At 39.6% G+C, this 23878-nt stretch overlaps 1 protein-coding gene across 2 annotated transcripts in view; it reads left to right on the top strand.

Moving 5' to 3' along the window:
* RNLS (renalase, FAD dependent amine oxidase) overlaps nt 1-23878 on the top strand; it is a 1470556-nt gene that overhangs the window by 245694 nt on the left and 1200984 nt on the right. The gene's annotated exons all lie outside the window — the stretch shown is intronic.

The raw sequence follows: 23878 nt of genomic DNA on the forward strand, positions 1-23878 counted from the left end.
CTGCTCGCAAAAAGAGCCATTCAACCAGTTCCAGCAGACTAAACAGGATCCGGAATCTACTCCAAATTCTTTTTGGTTCCAAAGAAAACAGGGGACTGGAGACCCATCTTGGATCTCAGCAACTTGAACAAGTATGTCAAGAAAACAAAATTCCGGATGTTCACGCTGCAGTCCATTCTACCCCTTTTGGGGCGAGACAACTGGATGTGCTCGATAGATCTCCAGGATGCGTACTATCACATCAGAATGAGTCAACGCTCCAGGAGGTTTCTCCGCTTCAGGCTGGGAACCAGTCATTTTCAATTCAGAGCCCTGCCCTTTGGTCTCACTACAGCCCCCCGAGTGTTTACCAAATGCATGGCAGTGGTAGCCTCTCATCTGAGACGACAAGGATTCCAGGTGTTTCCATATTTAGATGACTGGCTCCTTACAGCCCCCACCAAGCATCTCTTACTTCTCGCCAGAGACTACACCTTTCACACATGTCAGGCACTAGGCATTTCAATAAACTACGAAAAGTCTGTCTTGTCGCCTTGTCATGTTATTTCCTTCATAGGCACAAATCTAGACACAGTCAATATGTCAGCCAGACTCACAGAGCAGAGAATAACAGACATACACAGACAGGTCTCTCTTGTCTTGCAGAGCAACACAGTCAATGCCAGACTGATCCTGAAAGTCTTAGGGATTATGGCGGTGGCCATCCCCCTTCTACCATTAGCTCGCTTCCATATGAGAATTTTACAATGGATCCTTTTTACACAATGGTCTTACCAAAGACTTCCAATGTCCCATCCTATTCAGATAACTCAATCGTGCAAGAATCATCTCTCTTGGTGGATCACATCTCCCCAGCTCCTCCTAGGGAGACCTTTCGTCCCTCCCCCTCCGGTTGCTACAGTGACAACGGACGCCTCCCTGATCGGGTGGGGGGGGGGCATTACCAGGGCAGGACAGTCCAGGGCATGTGGCAACCGTTCGAGTGCCACTTGCACATAAACGTTCTAGAGATGAGAGCAGTGCTTCTAGCGTTGCAAGCTTTACAAGACTCTCTTCCCAAGGGAACTATAGCAATTCAGACAGACAACATGTCCTTAGTGTGGTGCATCAACAAACAAGGCAGAACCAGATCTTACCCCCTATGTCGAGAGGCACTCAGACTGTGGCAATGGGCGATTTCTTCTCAGCGATTTCTGTTAGCAATGCACATCCCCAGGAAGTCCAATGTGATTGCAGACAAATTGAGCAGAGCTATTCTCATGCCTCACGAGTGGTCTCTGAAGAGTTCAGTGTTGGAGAAAGTTTTTCGAAAGTGGGGCCGGCCTTGCTGCGACCTTTTTGCTACTCCCCAAAACAGCAAGTGCGATGACTTTTTCACCTTCTTTCCCCAACCAGGCCACCCCAGCAGAGACGCTCTAGTGCACGTTTGGCCCCGGGGACTTCTGTATGCTTTTCCTCCCTTCCCACTGATATCTCAGCTGATACAGAAGGCCATCGCTCAGGAAGCTTCCATGATCCTCATTGCCCCTTACTGGCCTCGACAGGTTTGGTTCCCATTTCTCCACCGTTATCTGCTGGAGCAACCTTGGCATCTGGAACCAGTTCCAGACCTATTGACCCATCAGTCGGGTCAGTTGCACCACTCCCTTCCCTCTCTGAACCTCACAGCATGGTTCCTCCAATTCCAACTTTAGCCAGGCTTCCTCTGATATCTCAGTTAGAGATATCTTGATAGCCTCTCATAAATCTTCCACTCGGAAGATTTATCATAACAAGTGGAAACGTTTTTCCTATTGGGCGCAGTCAAAGAATATAGATCCTTTCACTGCTTCCATTCATTCAGTTCTAGACTTTCTAGCCAAACTTTTCCTCTCAGGTTCGTCCCCATCTACCGTTAAAGTTCAATTGGCAGCAATATCGAACTTTCATGTTGGAGTCTCAGAGTCCTCCATTATGTCTCACAAGCTCTGCAAAGCCTTTTTAAAGGGAGTTTTTCTCCTCAAACCTCCCATCAGAGATCCTCCTCCCCAATGTGATCTCAACTTAGTTCTGACGTCCTTAATTCTTTCCCCCTTTGAACCTGCGGCTTCATGTTCAATAAAGTTACTTTCTTGGAAAACCCTCTTTTTAGTAGATATCACTTCAGCTAGAAGAGTCTCTGAACTCCATGCTCTGTGTTGTCGACCCCCTTATCTTGTATTTCATAAGGATAGGGTGTCCTTACGTACTAACCCGTCCTTTTTGCCCAAGGTAGCTTCACTGGTAAATTTGACAGTCCATCTTGCTGTTTTAAAAATAGTAACTCTCCACTAAACCTTAACTTTTTAAACAGGTAAAACTCAAGTTACCTACTTTCATATCTAACTTCTCTAGTGCACACTGCAGAGTGCATTCTTTTCAATCTTACCTTTAAGCATCCCTGTTACTAGCACTTTCTCTAATACCTAAAAAGATCATCTCTACTTGACTCCAAGTAGACTTTTCTCTATCTGTTAAACCTAGCACTTGCTCCTACAGTACTTATTACCTTGATACGGCACTCTTATAGATAGCACCCCAAAAAAGCAAACCCCCATTTCTCGGTCACCCACGTCCCCGGAATCTCTTTTAAAGTTTTTGTCTAGTCCTTATAGCATGTCGAGGATCAGTTGCTAGTGTCCTCTCCTGCTCAGCTGGTGAACCTGGGAATATTGAGGCAATGTTACAATTGCCTCATGTACACTGAACAACGCTCTCCTCCTCCCACAAAACACAAATACATGCGAGAGATGCAACTATATGGCCAAACTGGAGGCTGAGCTCTCTCAACATAGGACTGGCAAGACCAGTCAGGAGGAGAAGGTTACCACACACACTATAGACCCAGTCTCACATAGTACCATCACAACCTCAAATCATACACATAAACACACAAAGACATACTCGGCGGCTCTGATCAAAAATCTACCAAAACAGCAGAGGCCACCAAAGCAGACACCCAAACAACCACCACCTCAGAACACAACACCTGCAACACATAGACCTCACAGTCAGAGTGTCAAACAGTCACAGCCCTTAAGGCCAAACACAATGCCAGACACACTAGTCATTGGTGACTCCATAGTCAGACACACTGACGTCCCGCTCACCAGACTGAGTAAGGAGAAGGTCACAGTAAGCTGCCTGTCGGGCGCTAGAATCCGCCAAATAACGCAAGCACTCAGGTCTCTCAACAGCAGGTACAAATACGACTCAGTCATTGTCCACGCTGGTGTAAACGACCTGAGACGTACCTCCTTGGACTACATGAAAAGAGACATTGAGGAGCTCTCTGATCATGTAGCCCAGGCAGGTATGACCCTGACCTTGAGTAGTATCCTACCTTCACCAAGAATGATGCCACAATACAGAGATAAGATGATCAGCTTTAACAATTGGCTTAAACTCTGGTGTCATTCAAAGGGGATCCAATGTCTGTCTGCCTGGGATGACATGCTGGACAAGCCACGCTGCTTCGCAAGGGACGGCTTGCACCTGTCACCCCTGGGATTCCGGATATTGGCAAAGGCTCTTGCCACTCCCATAGTGCCTTTTTAGGCAAGGCTCAAATTCTAAACCTACCACCCTAGAACACAAAAAAGGAAAAAACTAAGGGTAATGCTGCTCAATGCCAGAAGTCTAAATCTCAAAATGCACGCACTCGAGGCCCTTCTCAGTATGGAGAACATCAATGTCTGTGCAGTGACAAAAACCTGGTTCAAGGCTCCTGAGAGCACCCCAGCACTATCAGGTTTTACCTCTTATCATGCGTTCTGGCCCCAAAATCCGGACAATACCAAGAAAGGAGGGGGGGTATCCATATTCATCAAGGACACCCACACCTCAAGACTGGTGGCAACGCACGATGCATCGGAGACCATCCAGGTGCAATTAACCATAGGCAAGACTGCTCTGCAAATTGTAGCATGTTACAGGCCACCCTCACAAACTCAGGAACCTCACATTGCCTTCCTGAAAACACTAGAGGGGATAAATGTATCACCAAACACCATCATACTAGGTGACTTCAATTACCCTAATATAGACTGGGAACACTACTCAAGCCCAAACACCCTAGCCCAAAAGTTCCTGGAATTCATAAACTCAAATGCCATGGAACAACTAGTCACCATCCCCACAAGAGGAGAAAACATACTTGATCTCATCATCACGAACATGGGAGCACAATGTTCAACACCGAAGTATACCCCTCACTGGTGAGATCAGATCACAAACTAATCTCGCTGGAGGTCCTCATCCCACCCCACCTGAAATAAAAAGACCACAGTAAAGAACTTCTCGGCCGACTTCACACTTCTAAAGACTAGTGTGGTCTCCTTTAAGGCCCCGAGCGGCGGAAAACAGTACTCAAGCCGCTGAATCACTTACAAATGCCTTCTACCAGCACCTGCAGGACTGCATGGATAAGGCAATCCCAAGCAAAACAAAGACTCTTTGTACCAAAGGCAAGCGTCCAGTCTGGTGGACCCCAGCCATAAACAAACTCTACAACAAAAGGAGGAAGCTACTACAAGATAGAGCAAAATCCTTAAAAGGTAAGACACCCTTGATCACTATAAGTAAAAACTAAGAGCTCTCATAAAATCATCCAAAGCAAATTTTGAGAGAAAAATAGCTAAAGACTCAAAAGACAATCATAAGGCCTTCTTTAGCTATGTTAGAAACCTGGGAGGAAACTCCCAGATATGCTCAGAACTAGTTCAAAATTATGTGAAGATTACTGATCCTACAGACATTGCCAACATACTGGCTGACAGGTTCAGTGCAAACTTCTCCCCTCCCCAAAGGAGAGATATCTATACCAAGCGATTGCAGCCCCAAACATCTCCAACGCCCAAGTGAGAACTGCTCTCTCCAAAGCAAAAACACAGCATCCATGGGACCTGATGGTGTCCCCGGCTGTGTGCTCCATGAACTCAACGAGGAATTAAACCCACAGCTAGGACAGCTGTTTAATCATAGTCTTACCTCTGGATACGTACCCAGGAGTGGCACACTGCAACTGTGGTCCCACTTCACAAAGGCGGTGCCTCCACCGACCCTGGAAATTACCGCCCATTAGCTTGACAAGCCTTATCTGCAAAGCCATGGAGAGGATCATAATGGACCTCATAAATAAAGACATAGGAATTTGCAGACTTTGGATCCATCCCAGTTTGGCTTTGTCAAAGGCAGATCATGCCTTCTAAACTTGGTTGACTTTTTGAAACAGTCACCAAAGCCATTGATGAGGGAAAGGCAGTCCATACAGCCTACCTCGATCTGGCGAAGGCTCTGATACAATACCCCACTCGGGTATCATTGAAAAACTCATCAGCTTAAATGTTAACCCATACATCACAAGATGGGTTGCAAACTGGCTGAGTGACAGAACCCACAGGGTCAGAGTTGCTGGCGCCATGTCAGACTCAAAGCCTGTCACAAGTGGTGTACCACAGGGCTCAGTCCTGGGCCCACTCTTGTTTGGCATCTACTTTTCCAGTACAAGCAAACACAGGAGGGTTATGGCTGACAAAGTTTGCAGATGACTGCAAACTGGGCGCCATAGTAGAAAACACATCTGACACAGATATCCTTCAGAAGGGTCTCACAGAAACGGATAACTGGTGCCAGAGCCATGGCCTAAAGTTAAATGCCAAAAAATGCATAGTCATACCCTTCGGGAAAAACAAGGTTACCCCTAGCTACCAAATAGGTGGCAATCCACTGAGCACAGAAGAAGTTATCAGGGACCTGGGGACCCAGGTTTATAGTAGTCTGTCATTCTACACCCATGTAGCTAAAGTAGTTAGGAAGACCTTCTACATTGCCCACCTTATCATGAAGGGATTCTCATCTAGATCAAGGGAGGTCATAGTCTCCCTATACTCATCACTCATCAGACCAATGATTGAGTACAATGCCCCATTCGGAATGTATCTGACCCGACACTTGCAGCAGCTGGAGTGGCCACAAAAGTTCCTCACCAAAAGGATAAAGGGTCTCAAACATCTGTCCTATGCTGCCCGACTGAAAGAACTCCAGCTCTATTCAGTCGCTACCGCTTGCTCAGAGGTGACCTTTGCCTAACATACAAGGCCATGTCAAACCCAGATTTGATGAATATGCTTCACCTCAAAAATCTAGATCCGTCAGAGCCACAAGGGCGGAGACTTAAACCTCGACACGGCTATTAATAGGACGTGCTGGAGGGATAGATTCATCACCCAAAGACTCCTATGCTGTGGAATAAAATCCCGGTATATGTGAGGCAGAGCACCTCACTGGCCTTGTTCAAGAGAAATCTTGACCAATGGATGGGAGATCGCAGATATACCCCAGGGATTACCTCAGTGTCACTGCTCAACAGAGGCACAGCAAAATAATGGGTATAGTTCCCCATACTAAAGGGGTGGCGTAAGCCACAAAACTATGGGCTAGGCTTGTAAATGCCCTCGGGCAGATAGCCTAGTATGAACCTATGAACCTATGAACCATTGAGCTTCCTGTTTTCTTCCCAAATTATTCTAATAGGTCAGAACAAAAATTACACGGTTTAGATGTTCATCGCCAACTTAGGTACTATTTAGACCGGACCAAACAATTCAGGAAATCTGACCAACTGTTTGTTTCTTATGCAGAAGGTAGAATGGGCCTTCCAGTTTATAAAGTGTCTCTCTCTAGATGGCTTACTTCGTTGATTACCCTAGTGTATGAGATAAGACATCAACAGTTGCCATCCAAACCCAGGGCTCATTCAACTAGAGCTTTAGCCACTTCTATAGCTTTCCAAGATAGGTTGCCTATTGATTCTATTTGTTCTGCAGCTACTTGGGCTTCTCCCCATACCTTCATTTCTCATTATAAGTTGGACTTGGCCTCTAGAGACCGAGCCAACTTTGGTTCCACTGTACTCAAGAGTCTGTTCCGATAGGCCACCCGGGACAAGGTGCTAGGGAAGCGGTCCCATCCAGCAAGAATGAAGGCGAGATTGACAACTTAACATTTAGAAGTTATGTACCTACCATAACGTTCCATGTTAGTTGTCTTCTTCTCGCCTTCTTTCTTGCATCCCACCCTCCTTCCCCCTAGCCAGCACAGACCTAGAGGAGTTTTTCTTTGTTCCTTATGGAATTTTCTTGCTGGCCTTAGCTTACAAACGAGATCTGAGGAGTTACCGCCTAGCATTGTGGGATATAGGGGAGCCTCGAGCCGGTGGAACTAGCTCTCGAGCTTTTAGAGTGGCAGTCGAGCCGAGGATCAGCTCCGAACCCATCCAGCAAGAAAGAAGGCGAGAAGAAGACAACTAACATGGAACATTATGGTAGGTACATAACTTCTAATTATATGGGTTATATCCTGCTAAGGATATAACAGCTGTATAGTTTCCAAAGCTTCAGGGCACCTTCCACTCACCCAAACCTTTAGCTTTAACTGAGCTAACTAAAAATAGTGGTCTGGGTGGTGTTCCCTTCATGAAAGCTCATCCTGTTGGCTTTAGAGGATTAACAGTAAGCTTATACTTTCCATTGCTAGGCAGATAACTTTTCATTTACTTTTTCTGAGAGAAATTGAACCTTTTCTGTGAATAAAATATTTTTAAGCTAGGAAATATTTATGTAATTTCTTATCAGTATTGCAGTATTCTTTGTTCTTTACTCTTGAGATATCCTGTTGAGGATAACTTAACATCCGGTCAGCATACCAGGCATTGTACATCAAATGCATGTCCTACTTAGAAGGCATAAGGTCCTTATGTCATGCAGTGACGGCTGGTGACTTCACATCAAAGGGGGGCTGCAGGAGACAGCTGAATGGGCGGAGTCAATGGGAAGGGGTGTGGCCAACTAGAAAGGGGAGGAGCTATGCTCACAACCACAAAAACTAACTAAATACACTACCCTGGGTGCCAAACCATCATTATGAGAGTCCAATCAAGACAAAATGAAGTGCAGAAGAATAAAAATATTTCAATGCATTGGCTGCATGACAGCTTACTTAATATCTAGATGTAAACAAAAAGGTCGTGAGGCATGAAAAAATAAATTACTTTTTAAATACATTAATGGAATGCCAGTCAAAATCAAGTATAAGAAAAACAAGCAGCACTCAACTCAAACCACTTCTTGCACTGCAGTTCTAATTATAATTTATATTCAGTTTTATTAAAGTACCAAGTAACATGCTGAAAGAAGAAATCTCTGATGCCCCCACTTGTAAAAATGTTTCTTATCCAAAAAAAGACCTGCTGCCTGAGAACTATCTACTTGTTTCATGGGGAAAACATGATCAAAGTAAAAAATGAAAAGCAAACAAGAAATAAGCTCAAGATACATTGCTTAAAAGGATTACTGTACAGGTTATGGACCACACAATTGGCATTCTGTTTAGTTTATGGGTAAAGCCTGCAGAGATGACTGGAAGTCTCCCAGTGTAATGAGCTTCTTAAAATAATGTAATCCTATCCTTTATTACAAATACTACCATATGCATTTCAATATCCGTGGCCTATACATTATCTAGTTAAGTATTCTCTACATGGCAACAACAGAAAGGCTTTCAGTGTTGGCAATTCTTTAACAGTATGCTTATTAAAGCTTACTTGCATCTTACGATCTCAGCCAAGCTTACCTGATGATGGTCATTAAAGTATTGCTACTTAAACACAGAGCAACAAGCAGTTTGAGTAATAAGCATAAATCAACAGTACAAAAAATATGACAGAAACCAGACCACTCTGCAAAAATCAAGGACAGATGAAAAGCCACTCTAGTACTTGTGTCTACCTTGGATGGGGGGGGGGGTACTCTGCACATTTACACTGCATAACTACTCCTTGCCTTGCTTCAACACATCCAGAGTCACTACATGGAGGAGTGGGGTGCAACAAGTATGTCATCATTTGAAATGTCTCTGGCTGACTGTGATGGCCCTGACACATTTGTCATAACTCTCAACCTCAGAGCAAGAAATCTGGACAAAGCCATACAAAGAAGTGAGACAAAGGCCCAAAAATAAGGACAATTTTTAAAATATTGCTCTTATAAACTTAGAAAGATAATAGAATAGGTCTTGCATTAGTATGAATTTTCTGAAGGGTATGAAATCTGAAACTCAAATGTCTGTCATTATTTTCTAACTTCAGTCTTTAATGATTTGTCACTAATTTGCCAAAAAAAAAATGAACCAAAAATGTGATGTAAAAATATAAAATAGCCACACAATGCAGCTGGGAACCTGTCAAAGAAGGGACACTTTAATATTAGTACTGTTAACTTGAGTAGCTGACAAAATAAAAGAATCTACATGCATTTCTGAAATAAAAGTAATCTATAACTCTAATTATTACAGTTATTTCTTAATTGTAAACCCTCCATGTTTTCTTTCAAAATTGCGGAGGGATTATTAGGGGAAGAGCAACATTTTCAGCCAAAATCAGGAACAGTTGAGAGGTTTGGCTATGCCTAATTCTATAAAGCAATTTATTTGCATGTACCTCTCAACCTGTTAATGCAATAAATCTGGACATGGGCAAATATATTGGGGGAACATATAAACAGTACTAAAAATTGCTCTTGTATAAACTGAGACAGTTGATAGAACAACAGGTCTTACTTTAGCATGCATTTTTCTGAAGGTTATGAAGTCTGAAACTCAGCGTGTCATTTAGTGACTTAATTCCTAAATGATTTTGCCAGAAAAGAAAACAACAAATTTTATTAGGAACAAACCAAAAATAAGAAGCAAAAATCTATTCATTCTTTGAAAATCTGGACAGTTGGGAGGTATAGTTCAACTGGGGCTGTCTAAGTTTGCCACCCTTCCCCCTCACAAAATCATGGAGCCTCCCCCTGCAGCCATTCCAATCTTGGCTATTTCATTCCATTTACCATAAACACTAATGTGCATACTGATTTACTTCTATGAGGATTTGGACTTCGTTTGAAAGTTTTATTTTGCATTTTACAGCACAAACACTAAGACATCTGCTAAACAAACTTAGCATTAAAACTTCTCTGCCCTTGAAACTCACATTAATTGAAACAGCATTGAAACCCACATTCAAAGAAAATACATTTTACCAGTGGCAGATAAAGATTAATTCTGGGCTGTTTTCAAATCATAGGCCCCTTGCATATGAAACATACATGTACTCTTTGATACACCTTCCTATTGTTTTGAACATTTTTCCAGTAAACATTGAAACAAAATGCATGCACCAATAATGACAAAACTGCCCAGTTCAGAACATTTCCATCATAATTCTACTCAAACTTCTACAGTCCACCATTAACAGTAAATATGCACAATTGTACAGTCCACCATTATCAGTAAATATGCACAATTCTACAGTCCACCATTATCAGTAAATATGCACAATCTCTGAAGAAGTAAAAAAGTCATCTAAATAATTACACATTAAATAAATCTGTAATTAATGAAGAGGTTGCTGCTAGCAAACACCTTTATATTTCATGGTTTAATCGAAAAATAAAGCGTCTGATGCCCCAGAGGAATAAATTGCCTATATTACATTAAAAATGATAAGCTAGTAATATTGCAATAGAAAATGGATGGCAAACTGATAACAGGCTCGTATTTAGTATCTTAACTTTTTCAGTACGGCAGCATTCACCCCTTGTGGGAGTAGAACCAACAACCTTCTGCTTGGGCCATCCTTTCCCCTGATTCTGAGAGTCAGGTAATAGGGAGTGGCCCACACTGATGTTCCTGTAGGACAACCTACCCTCTCCTTATGCAAAGGACCCCATTCCTCCTTGGTGACTTGCCAAGCTCCACAAATGTGACTTTCCAAAGGAAGATTTAGCAGGTGCCTCATGACTTCACAGTCTGCTTAGGCTCATACTCCATGGGTGAGGCACCTCATGTTCCTGCTGGGTGTCACCAAAGTTGCAGTCCTGAATTACCTCCCTACTCCCCAGGATAGGCAAACCAGCAGTGGACAGTGATGCCAGTCTTACTCAGCCAGCTCCCACAGATACCTGAGCTGGTAATTGAACTTAAATAGTCTACAACATAGTCAGGATTTTATTCTTCCTTGCCATGGAGGCAACATCTCCAATAACTTCTGAGTTAACCATTACTGTCACTTCACTCTCAGAATTGCTTTCCTAAACAGTGAATGTCTGCTGAGTAATACTGGTTTGTATAACTGATGTGTTGCTGCGACTCCATGCTAGGTAATGAAGACAAATGGCTAAAACCAAGCTGCTCTTCACCCTTTCCAAATAAAAGGAGTAGATTTTGAATAGGATTCAGAAGATGGGCACTCTTGACGAGTGACTCCCCTTAATCTACTTTTAGAAAGAGCGCTCCAAACAAAATCTTCATAAATAATTAATTAGGTGGTTTGCCATGCTGTTGTAAACTTCAACATTTTTATTTTTATGGTTTATTTTATCATTTGCTGTGATCCTTGTCTGAGTGTTTTTAAGTAATGCTTATAATGGTGCTTGGTAGATAAGCACATAAATAAACTTGAACTTGTACAGTCTTTCAGTGCTGAGAATGCCAGCAGTCTTAGTAAACTGACATTTATGGCTGGTTGAGGAACAATGAATTAAAATATAATACTGTAAACTGATGAAATGTGATTGCCACTGTGCTGGTTCTGTATTAGTTGTGCAAAATTATTAACATGCAATGGAAATGTCAGCATGTGGCTGTGAGTTGAAGGGGAGCCAGACATATGGCCCAGCACTGTTAAGTTGTACTAGCCTGGCAGTTTATCTTCTTTAGCACATATTTCAGTATCATTATTCTGCACTAATGGGTGGTATCTCAAACCATTATTGCTTAAAAGTAAAGCTTTTTCTAAGTGGTCTGCCATCTTCTCACCTGTCAGGGTTCAGGAAAAGAGGTAATACCTCAATCACCCTGATCTCATTGATACTCATAGTCTTCCATAATGTGTTTATTGCCTTTCATACTGGTGCTGTATTTCTCTAGAACCCAGAGTTATGTGCTGATTCACAGTTCACTATGCCTCTGGAGGTCTTTCCTGTATAACGTGAAACACTCACCATACATGGAATTCCGAATTAGGAACAATATTAATCATAATCATCCACCAATATTATCAAAAATTAAAAATGTACAATTGTGTTGCAGCTGGAAAAGTGAATCATGAGCTACAATACTTACTTTAATTCTGCACCTTCACTCTGTTCTTCTAACTTCTTTTCTTTCTTCTTCTGTTCTTCCTTCAGGCTAGCACAGGCTGCACAGCTGACAAAAATCCACCCAAATAAAAAAAAAATTAAAATCCAATGCCAAATAAATTAAATCGGTCACAAATCAATCCACAAGTCAAGCCCACAACTGACTGATTGATTCTTGCTCTTTTCCCAGCACATAAAGCCCGGGAAAAGAGTGACAGCCAATCAGCAGCATTTAGCCCAGCAAGCACGTCATGACATGCCTGCGGACGTCGCAGTCCGAGTCCCTTCCAATTCTATGCGGTTTGGAACCGCATAGACTTCTGGGCATCACAATGATGCCTTCATTACTCCACCGGGCTGCAATCAAAATAAAAAAAATCTGTTTAAAACCGCCACAGCCCGAGGCGGTTAAAGTGCTCATGCGCGTACTTCCGAGTCGCGGACTCGAATTTTGTATTAAAGTTAAAAAAACATCTGCTACACACAAGAAAAGGTATTTTTTTTTTTTTTACATTTTCTTCTTTTTAGCTGAGGGGGCTGCAGTCCGGCAGTCAGATGCCACGAGCCACCCCTGTATGGATGCCTAATCCTCAGAACTTCTTTGCAGCCAGTCTGAATACTACCTTTGAATTTGGTTTGTACTCTGTTTACTGAGCTAGTTCATCTACTGCCTTCTAAAGATAAATGGCTCATCAAGGTTCCTTCCTTTCTTTTTTCATCCTTTTAGTTTGTTTTCACATCATACACTAATGGAAACTGTGAGTGTGGGAGGCTGATTCACTGTAAAGATAATCACAAGAAGTGCCTTTTTTATTTGGGTGGTACACACGACCATACACAGTGTGAAATTTGTCAGGAGTTTGTCCTTAAGACACTCCACAGTCATCTGTTGTCCCTCTCTATTTATTTGGAAAACCAATATCTGAAGCTTCTGTTTCAGGGTACTATGGCTGAATCTGCCCACCCTGAAGTTCAGCTGCTACTTAAGAAAAAAGATAAAAAGGCATGTACTGATCCTGCTGCTGGCCACCTTCCAGCAGGTGTCTCCATCGGGTTGAATGAAAAACCTGAGGACCATCCAGTACCGACTCCAGCTCCCTGTGTCACAAACTAGTAGGAGCCCAGTGCAGAGCTGTTTACCCACATGTCTGTTGAGGCTGTGTATACATCTGGTACAGATGTAGAGGGGGAGCCATGGCTGGTTATATCCAAGGGGTCTAAGGGAATTCCCCAAGTACTACTTAGGTAAGAGGTGCCTGGTACCCTCATCAAATTTCAGCAGGGGTCTGAACCTCCTAGAATTGTTGAAGTAGATATCCCTCTAAAAAAGAAACAGAAAACCAGACATGTGGCTTCTGTGGCTAAGGAGCCTCACAAAGAGTGTCAGGACTTTTCTCAGGGGCTGTTTAATGTCATTGTGGCCCTAAGACTCCCACAAGTGGTGTCTGTCCCTGCTTCTGCTCCCTTGTCTTCTACCACTCCTAAGAGGCTTAGGGATTCTGATTCTTCTGACAAAGATGTGGATTCTGGTAAATAATCCTTGGCATATTTCTCAAAGATCCACTTTCCTCTTGCCCTGGTGTCTGATAAAGAAGAGTCACTGTCCATTAATTCTCCTTTTAAAGAATTATCTTTTGGGGATACAGTGGTCCGTATGATGGAACACTTTAAGTGGGACTTGAAAAATATTTTGATCTTATTTGCTTACTTGCTTGGTGTGATGGATCTGCAGTGTTCTTAAGACACTCAGTCTTGCTGGCTGGAATCAAAGTCTGGTTATAATTGCATTCACAGTCTGTTGCATACAGAAACTTGCAGAATATACACTGATGAGAGAATATACTTTGCAGCACTTGTCTTTAAGAGCAGTAACCAATAACTTTTATAATAAATAAAACTGGACAAACGTTGCAGCTTAAAAGTACTGTTCCAACTTTACTTCTCATATAGTACAGATGATGTGAGAGATATAACATTTACCTTGGGACTTGTGTCCCTACCAAACCTCTCTAACATAGCTGGATTTATACAGCTCTTTATATACTCTTTTAGTCCTGTAGAAACAATACTAAGCTTCCTTGTTTAACAATGTCTTGTAAGAAACCAGCTTTTCTGACAGTGTGAATATCCTGTAACAGTGTCCTAATGTCCATGTAGAAAAACATATTTTTGAGGAAACACATTGTCTGTATTCTATTTGGATCTGTGTATATGACCATATGTTCTTGTACCAATGCTGATAAGCATATCCTGTTTTTTATGAAGAAAAACATATTTTTGAGAAAACACATTGTCAGAGATCAGCTTTTCTGACAGTGTGAACATCCTGTATTTTATTTGGATCTTTGTATAAAAAAACATCTGTTCTTATGTCATATCCTGATTTTCCATGCAGAAAAAAATGTCATTGTTCTTTAAAAGCAGATTTTGCATTTTTGTTCTTGCATACATCCTGTTTTGAGTCTGTAAGGGAAAAATGTCCATTCAGCAGATTCCTTTTCCAAGCCATGGTCATTTAGTATGAATGCTGATCACATATTACTTAAACTTTGTTTCTGCATTTAAGCAAGCCTTTTCTTTCAGCATATTTACAACATAATTAATTTCAGATTTATATTCATAAAATCTAACAATTCCCTCTGTTTTTAAACATACTCAAAACATTTTATATAGAAAACACAAAAAACAAACCTTTAGTTTGATACAACAAATCAAAATGCAATTTTACATAGTTAATACAATGATATTAAAGTATTACTACCAAAACTGAATGTATTTAACAACTTTTTCTTTTGCAGACCATTCTGTGAAAATATTTTATCAGTTATGAGCTGTGTCTGCTTTAATGTTATTATTTTTTTTAACATGATCAGTTTATTATTTTGCAATCACAGAATTTAAATTATGACTTAGTACTGTTTCATTAACTCTTTGCAACTGTTGAATTAACTATAAGAGACAGTAACCATGTGCTACTGCAAGCATTTATACACTACTGAAAACACACAATTTCAATGTCATTTTAACCATAACATTAAGGTCATGTCTTTGAACTGCCCATTAACATCTTGATAAAGTACTGAACTGGGCTTAGATAATAAATATTTGAAAGCAGTTATTTTACTGTGGTAAAACCAATGATATTACAACTTGACAAATTACTTTTGAACTTATTACGATGTATCCTGTACAGTATGTATTTACACAGACTGTTTGCTATTTATGCATTTCAATCTAGTAGGTACTCTGGACCCATTGTTTTCTTTAAATATGGTTTTTCACACATATTTATTACTAGACATTAATCTCATTTGTACTGAATTCTTCTGCATTTGTACATACAATGACTATAAAGTACATTTAGTCTAATCTTACAAATTTAATAACATTAATATTAAGCAAAATCTTGGAAAATGTTTGTCTCTTTAGAAATATCTAGTGGAATTGACACCAAATGCATATGTCCTGTTATTTTAAACTACATACTCAGCAATTAAAATATTGATGCTTTTTTATACCAACATTGTCATTGATGCTTTTTTATACCAACATTGTTTTGCCAAAAACATATAAAAATAGTGACCATTCTTGCTATTAGAAACATTTATGCATTTTTGCATATCTTTATTCTCTCTTGTATAGCTTTAATAAAGCAATTTTAAATCATCTCTTGTTTAACCATTATGATAGCTATTAACAACTTGTAAAATACCTTATCCTGTCAGGTTTAATCCAGTTTACCAGTATTTCTAATACACTAATACCTGTTTTTCCCTCCCCATAAAAGAGTATTGTCAAGAAGGAATGAGATATTTTTTCTTGTAGCTTTATTTTAGACCCTTGTCACAGTCTGTTTATACAGTCAGTGTAAAACTGAGAAAGTGCCGCTCCCTCTTATACAGTCAGTGTAAAACTGAGAAAGTACCCCTCCCCCTGTAGTACTTCAGCACTGTTTACCTGCCCTATGCTGTGAAAATAGATTGTATGTCAGCCTAACACTATGGTTATACATTTATTTTATTAAATTATAAACTTTTGTCTGATTTGATAATTTTTTCTAAAGCTTTTGCTGTTTACTACCTCTACCTCTAGTAGGTATTTACACAATCCTGCACAATTGATTTGAACTGTATATATACTATAGCCCATTTGCTGGCTGTACTTGATGCAACTGAGGTTTTTTCTTTTTTGTCCTTTTAACATTTACTTGCAAACAGATTATCAGTGACATCTATGCACAATTGTGGCATTTTATGACAATTACTAAATAGTGTTGCCTGTAAACATTTTAACAATTATGTTTTAATAACAATGATGCTTTAGAAAAACTCAAGCTACTTATCTGTCAATCAGTCTTGTTGTTTATCTTATCTTTCCAGCATTTCCTGTAACTATTCATTCAGTCTAGGAAGGTCTGAGCTCACATTTCATACTCTGTAAACTATAGTTAATTCTTTTGGCATTTTTCCTTTAATGTGATTGTGATTTGCATAACTATGCATTTATACAACATAAATAGACATCATTTTACAATTACCTTACATGGATTTCAGTATTTTTTTTTATTTATTTAACTATTTAACTGTCCTGCCATTAATTTTACAAAAACTGTTTGAATAATACCATCTGTGATTTTCTTTTTAAAATTCAGAACTTTAACTGTTTGGTGTTACTGTATAATTATAAACAAATTGTAAAAAACAAAATAGATATTAGTTTAACCAACACATTTATATTTATATTATTTATATTTGCTGTTGTCTGCCTGTTGTAACAGATGTACTCTAGATGAAAAGAACACACATGCATGTCTGTCTTGTATCTGTATACCTTTATACAAGCATGTCAGTCTTGTGACTTTAAATTTTTATTTTTATTAACTATTTTCATTTAATTTTATGCACTATAACTGTTTTGTTTACCTTTTGACTATGCTAATGAATGGCATTCATATGCTTTACTTTACTGTAGTACTGATAGATGTCTTGCTTTAACTGAATGAAAGTAAAACATTTAAGAATGATTTGTCCAGACATCAGATCCTACCATCCTACCATGTATGTTTAACCATTTTCAAAACATAAACAAATTATAAAATATATTTCTTTTGCACAGATTAGCTGTGTATGCAGGAAATTTTTAGTCTTTGTCAGTTCAGCTAATTTATTTCCTTTATCCTGCAACTTCTGTTGAATTTTCAGTAATGTTGTATGGTCTTTCTGACATTCTTTAGTAAGCTGTTCTGCTGAATTTGAAACTCCTATGCACTTTTGAAAAGATGTATGTATAACTTGTCTAAGCTTCCTGAACTCATTGTGTCTGTCTTTTAGAAGTTTACTACATTCCTTTGTAACAAAATGTACTAGGGGTTCTATCAGTAACTGATTTGACTCGCATGTGGTGACAGGACATAACTGTTCAACATCAGAATGTAATGGAAACACTTTACCCTTAGTTAATTCTTCAGATCTGTCTTTACAGTCTATTTTTTTAGCAATATGATGCAATATTATTTTATAGCATAATACACAAAATGCAGTTTTTGTTGAAGCACACAATAAACATTTGTCATTTTTCACATGGTTTTCTTTGAGATACCAGTCAAATATTGTAATACATTTGCATAATGCCTTACTATCAACCTGCCCTAATAAGGTTTTACATTTACTAATGTGCTGTGTATACCAACATAGCAATTTACTATAGTTTGGTTTACTCCTGCATGAATTATAAATCATATCCATACTGTCTAGTAATATACAACCTGTCTAGGAATACAGAAACTATATATGAATATACAATCTGTCTTAAGAATATACAACTCTGTTTAACATCATCCACACTAAATATGTGACACAGAAAAAAAAGTCTTACCAGTTAGCAAGAAAACAGGTGATCAGGCTGCTATTGCAGATGGCTAGAAATTTTTCAGAGTCACTTGAGAAGCTGGGAAAGCACAACAGGCAGTGGACTGATGGGCTAGTGGATATCCCCCTTTTCTTGAAGAATTTATGGCACTGCGAATTTCTTGAACTAGTCTCACTCCGGATGTAGACGTCTAAAAAACTGTACTACTGCAAGCTGCATAAACTGGAATACTTCTGTTCAGAATTGACACATACGTGCAAATGTTAGTTACTGCAATTTAACTGAAGTGACCCTCTGCAGGGCTTACCATCACTCCTTCTGAGTTTGAATGCAGATTGTAGGTTCAAATGCAGACTAGCTTGCCATTGAAAAAAATTACATGGTGCTAGTCACTCAGCTGCCTCGCCATTGAAAAATATTTTGATCTTATTTGCTTACTTGCTTGGTGTGATGGATCTGCAGTGTTCTTAAGACACTCAGTCTTGCTGGCTGGAATCAAAGTCTGGTTATAATTGCATTCACAGTCTGTTGCATACAGAAACTTGCAGAATATACACTGATGAGAGAATATACTTTGCAGCACTTGTCTTTAAGAGCAGTAACCAATAACTTTTATAATAAATAAAACTGGACAAACGTTGCAGCTTAAAAGTACTGTTCCAACTTTACTTCTCATATAGTACAGATGATGTGAGAGATATAACATTTACCTTGGGACTTGTGTCCCTACCAAACCTCTCTAACATAGCTGGATTTATACAGCTCTTTATATACTCTTTTTAGTCCTGTAGAAACAATACTAAGCTTCCTTGTTTAACAATGTCTTGTAAGAAACCAGCTTTTCTGACAGTGTGAATATCCTGTAACAGTGTCCTAATGTCCATGTAGAAAAACATATTTTTGAGGAAACACATTGTCTGTATTCTATTTGGATCTGTGTATATGACCATATGTTCTTGTACCAATGCTGATAAGCATATCCTGTTTTTTATGAAGAAAAACATATTTTTGAGAAAACACATTGTCAGAGATCAGCTTTTCTGACAGTGTGAACATCCTGTATTTTATTTGGATCTTTGTATAAAAAAACATCTGTTCTTATGTCATATCCTGATTTTCCATGCAGAAAAACATGTCATTGTTCTTTAAAAGCAGATTTTGCATTTTTGTTCTTGCATACATCCTGTTTTGAGTCTGTAAGGGAAAAATGTCCATTCAGCAGATTCCTTTTCCAAGCCATGGTCATTTAGTATGACTGCTGATCACATATTACTTAAACTTTGTTTCTGCATTTAAGCAAGCCTTTTCTTTCAGCATATTTACAACATAATTAATTTCAGATTTATATTCATAAAATCTAACAGGACTGTCTGCAGGTTTATGAGGTTCAAAAGAGATATTATGAACTCTTGCAAAATGACTAACCCAGACCTACTACAGTCATTTGCAGCAGCTTTTCAGGCTCTTGACTCTCAACTTCCATCCCCTATAAACCCAAATAGATTTTATAAAGTCCCTGAGGATCATAAGTATTTGTATAAAAGTCCTTCATCTGATCCCGCTGTTATTTCCATGTTCACAGATAAGCCATCCAAACTGCTATCATTTTCAAGTTTCTACCTTCTAACAAGAACAGCTGTACTGTGGAGAGCTATGGGGGAAGAAGTGCACACTTCTGATCCACATGACTGGATATGTCCTGGATGTTCTCTTTCATCTTGAGTGGTGGGTGGTTGGCTGATATGCCTGATTTGGTCAACAAGACTTCTGCCCTTTCTGTTTTGAATTCTGCCTCTCATATGGCTTGTCATTCCATTAATGCTGCTAATGCCTCTTCTAGGGCATCTGCATCTGATTCTGTCATGTTCTTCCATGTTTTTGTTTTTTCAAGAGGATAGGGTTTCTCTTTGTACCAGTCTTTCTTTTATGCCCAAGGCAGTTAATGATTTGTCCTTGAATCAGTTCATATATTTTCCTTCCTTTTCCCCCTTCTCCACAGCCTACTAATGAGAGGGTTCTTCACACCTTGGATTTACATAGACAGCTATTACCTGGACAAAACAAAACAATGTTTAGTGAAAAGCTATTTAGAGAAATTATATAAAGATCACAAACAAGGGGGGAGTAAAAGAGCTGAAAGTTTAAATGACAAGATTATGAACTAAAGAACAGAGCAGTTAATAAATTTACCTGGAGTTGGGGAAGCTTTAAAAATATTTGATTGGATCACCGGGTGAAATGGATTAACTTTTTTGTGTTTTATTATTTGGAGGCCTTGGCAGTTAGAAATCTTAGCAAATGTGTTTACTGAATGGTATGTTAGAGGTAATATAAGTGAGGCATTAGGAGGGATTACCATTTCCATAGAAGAAGGGAGACAGGAGAATTATTATTAGCATGAGACATCTGACTTTGCTAATTCAGATTGTAAGTTAATGGCTACAGTATTACAGTTACAGCTGAGTCAATGTTTATGTTCTAGGTAATGGTAAGGTTATTAGCAAATTACCAATTCTGTTAAAGAACTGGTGGCTTATAATCACTCGGGGCAGGTTTTAAGGTCATAAGCTACAATGAAAGCAATATTTGATTACTTACATCATGAAAGTATTAAATGAGAATTGAAGTATTATAGTTTTGGGGCCAATTTTAGGGGATTGGTTAAATAAGCTTTTGAGAAGGCATGGGTTGCTGTTAAAAGTGTTAGTGAAGTAGGAACAAGAAATACAATGGAAAGAGGAATCGGGCAGCAATGTCTTCTATGTCTTCTGTAGTTTTTACTCATTATGAGTGCACTTGTAATAAATATTACAGAATGGAATTCATTACCTTTCTGGTTGAGGTTGCTAGCCTCCCTGGTGCTTTTCTAGAGGCCCAAAAAACATTCTTTTATTTCACAATACAATTGCATAATTATTTATAAGTGTTTTTCTGTCTTTTTAGGATATTATTCATAGGTATATACTAGACTTAATGACCACCAGGGTCTTCATAAGTCTAGCCTAGTAACCCAACCCAATTGCATCCCTTGAACATGTGTGACAAAATTATAGGGGTATGTTAGGGGGGTGCTGAAAAGTTATGAGGGGGTATGTGTAAGTTAGGGAATATTTACAGTCAGCCTTTCTCTATAGGAGACATGGGAACCAGCCCAGGGTTGAATGTCTGGTTTCCCATCTAATGTTAGTTAGGGAATGCTTACTGTTGGCTTCTGTCTACATGAAACAAAGGAGTCAGCTGTGGGATGAATTTATGATTTAGGTTACTTTTGAATAGGGTTAGGAATGAACTCTGCTTGACATGGATGGGATGCCTATTCCAGAGTATGGAAATCCTTTGAGATGCATATCTGTCTTGCCTGAATGTTTTATTTATGTCGCAAGCAAAGTTTATATCCCTGGATCTAGCATTTCTGGTGCTGCTCATTTTCTCAATGTGCAAAAACTCCATCAGGGCTGTATCTAAGGTCACCTTATATGCTGAGCACAGATTGCCTGTCAGTACTCTGTAGGAGGCTGCATACAGAGACAGGGTATAAATGTGATCTGCATAGGACAGTGTGTTAGTACCCTTGATTCTGTTATAGGTTTCTCGGTAAGTACTAGGCTAGCTGCCCTTGTGGGCAATTTAAAGCAAAGCTGAATTCCCTTTTTGTGCTTGAATTAACCTATTCCATTTGGTTAAAAATTGGCCTTACCCGTCCCATGGTCGATAAATATATGTTATCCCTAATGAGAATAACTAGGATCCACCCATCCATCCTCAACCCCTTTTCCCATTTTGTACACATTGGGTTGAGGTGTCACTTCAACAGTGACAATCATCTAAAGCCAAGCTTTACATACCCGGGTGGCTAGCCCTGCCACAGCAATGAGAATAACTGGGATCATAACATACATAAATTGAGAGGACTCGTGCATGGGGTAAAGCATTTAGGAGCAGCCTCTGTCCATTAGTAGTACAGGGGGCAGTCCTGCAGTAAAATTTCTGTTTCCAATTCATAGATCTAAGTTGTGCTTGAATATGGACAGGGATGAACTTTGTTTTATGTGGATGGGGAGCCTGTTCCAGAGCAGTGTTGTCTTCTGGGAGATATACCTGTCCCTTCAAACCATTCTGTTGATGTTGCAGAGGAAGTTTAGATTCCTAAACTGTGTATTTCTGATGCCATTTGACTTGCTGATGTGCAGTAAATCCACCAGTAATGGGTTGGAGGATGCCTTGTATGCCAGACACAGGTTACCGCTTAGCAGTCTGTAGGATGTCAAGTATAGTGACTGGGCTTTGACTTGGTTCATACAGGACAGGTTGTTAAGGCCTTGTACACTTTTAATAAGGTATTGTGTTTTCATTCCAGTTGTTGCATGTCTCTGGACAGATACATGTCAAAGGGGACATTACATTCAATGACTGGCCTAGAGAGGGCTGAGTAAAGGGACAATGACATCCCTATAGCTAGACAAAATCCCTTTGTTTATAAGCTGTGCAATACAGAAGGACTTTCTTACAACAATGGACACACTTTGGTCAAAAGTTAGATCACTTGCCACATAAGTTCTGAAATCCTGAACAAATGGGTCAACTCTTAGGGACATATTGTCAATGTGGTAGTTTCTTGGAGTGGATGACTTCCCAAAGGATACAGTAATGCATTTTTTGGCATTTAGTTTCAGTCCATGATTTTGGCACTAGTTATTTATTTGGGACAAACCTTCCTGCAGGATGACCAAGGCATTTGAGGATTCAATGACTGCTCCTAACTTGCAGTCATCTTCAAATTTAGTTAGCCAAAGCCTTTTGTTATTGTTTTTTTTTTTTTTTTTTGAGGAACCTCTGGGGGTGTTCCAACAGTTACATATACCTAGTCATGTACATGCTAAATGGAATATTGTACTCAATGATATGTCTGATAAAGGCTGAGTAGGGTTGTGCTATAACTTCCTTGGACCTGGATGCCATACCCTTACTTATAAGTTGGGCAATGTAGAATGATTTTCTTACTACCTTGGCTACATGTTGGACAAAGGCCAGATTATTTTATTGTCTACATATATTCCCAGATCTCTAAATACCAGGTCAGCGCTTAGGGATGACTCATCAGTGGAGTAATTTGCCTGGATGAACATTTTCTTAAAAGGCAGTATAATGCACCTCTTTGTATTGAGTTTTAATCTGTAGTTTTAACACCAGTCATTTGTCTGCATTAGACCGTCTTGCAGGATGTTGGTGCCATGAGGAGAATTTATGATAGCTTCCAGTTTGCAGTCATCTGTGAACTTAGTGAACCAGAGGCTTATGACATTAGTCTTGACCTCTGAAAAGTAGATGCCAAGCAGGAGTGGGCCCAGCACAGAGTCCTGTGGTACTCCACTGGTGACCTGCCTCTTGGTGCAGCTGACAATCCAGTGAGTTATGTATGGATTTATGCCTAGTTTGGTAAGCTTGTCTCCAATACCTGAGTGAGGTTTTGTATTGAATGCCTTAGTCAGATTTAGGTAGGTGATATGCACCATTTTCCCATCATCCATTGTCTTGGTTACCTTCTCAAAGACATCTTTCAGGTTAAGTAGGCTTGACCTTCCCTTGACAAAACCAAACTGGGATGGGTCCAGTGTTAGTACATTACCAATGTCTTTGTTGTTCATTTCCATGATAGTTCATCCCATGGCTTTGCCTAATAAAACAAGCTCGTAGGCATTCAAAGCAGTATGATACCAGTGCAAAGACTAACACTTGCTGGCAAAAAGATAAATGTTGGCTAAGTGCTTTCATCTCCAATCATTTGAGACTTCATCAAAACAATTATGCTA

Source organism: Protopterus annectens, chromosome 14.part0 (genome assembly GCF_019279795.1).
Source record: "Protopterus annectens isolate FY-2018-M chromosome 14.part0, PAN1.0, whole genome shotgun sequence".
Taxonomy (NCBI): Eukaryota; Metazoa; Chordata; order Ceratodontiformes; family Protopteridae; genus Protopterus; species Protopterus annectens.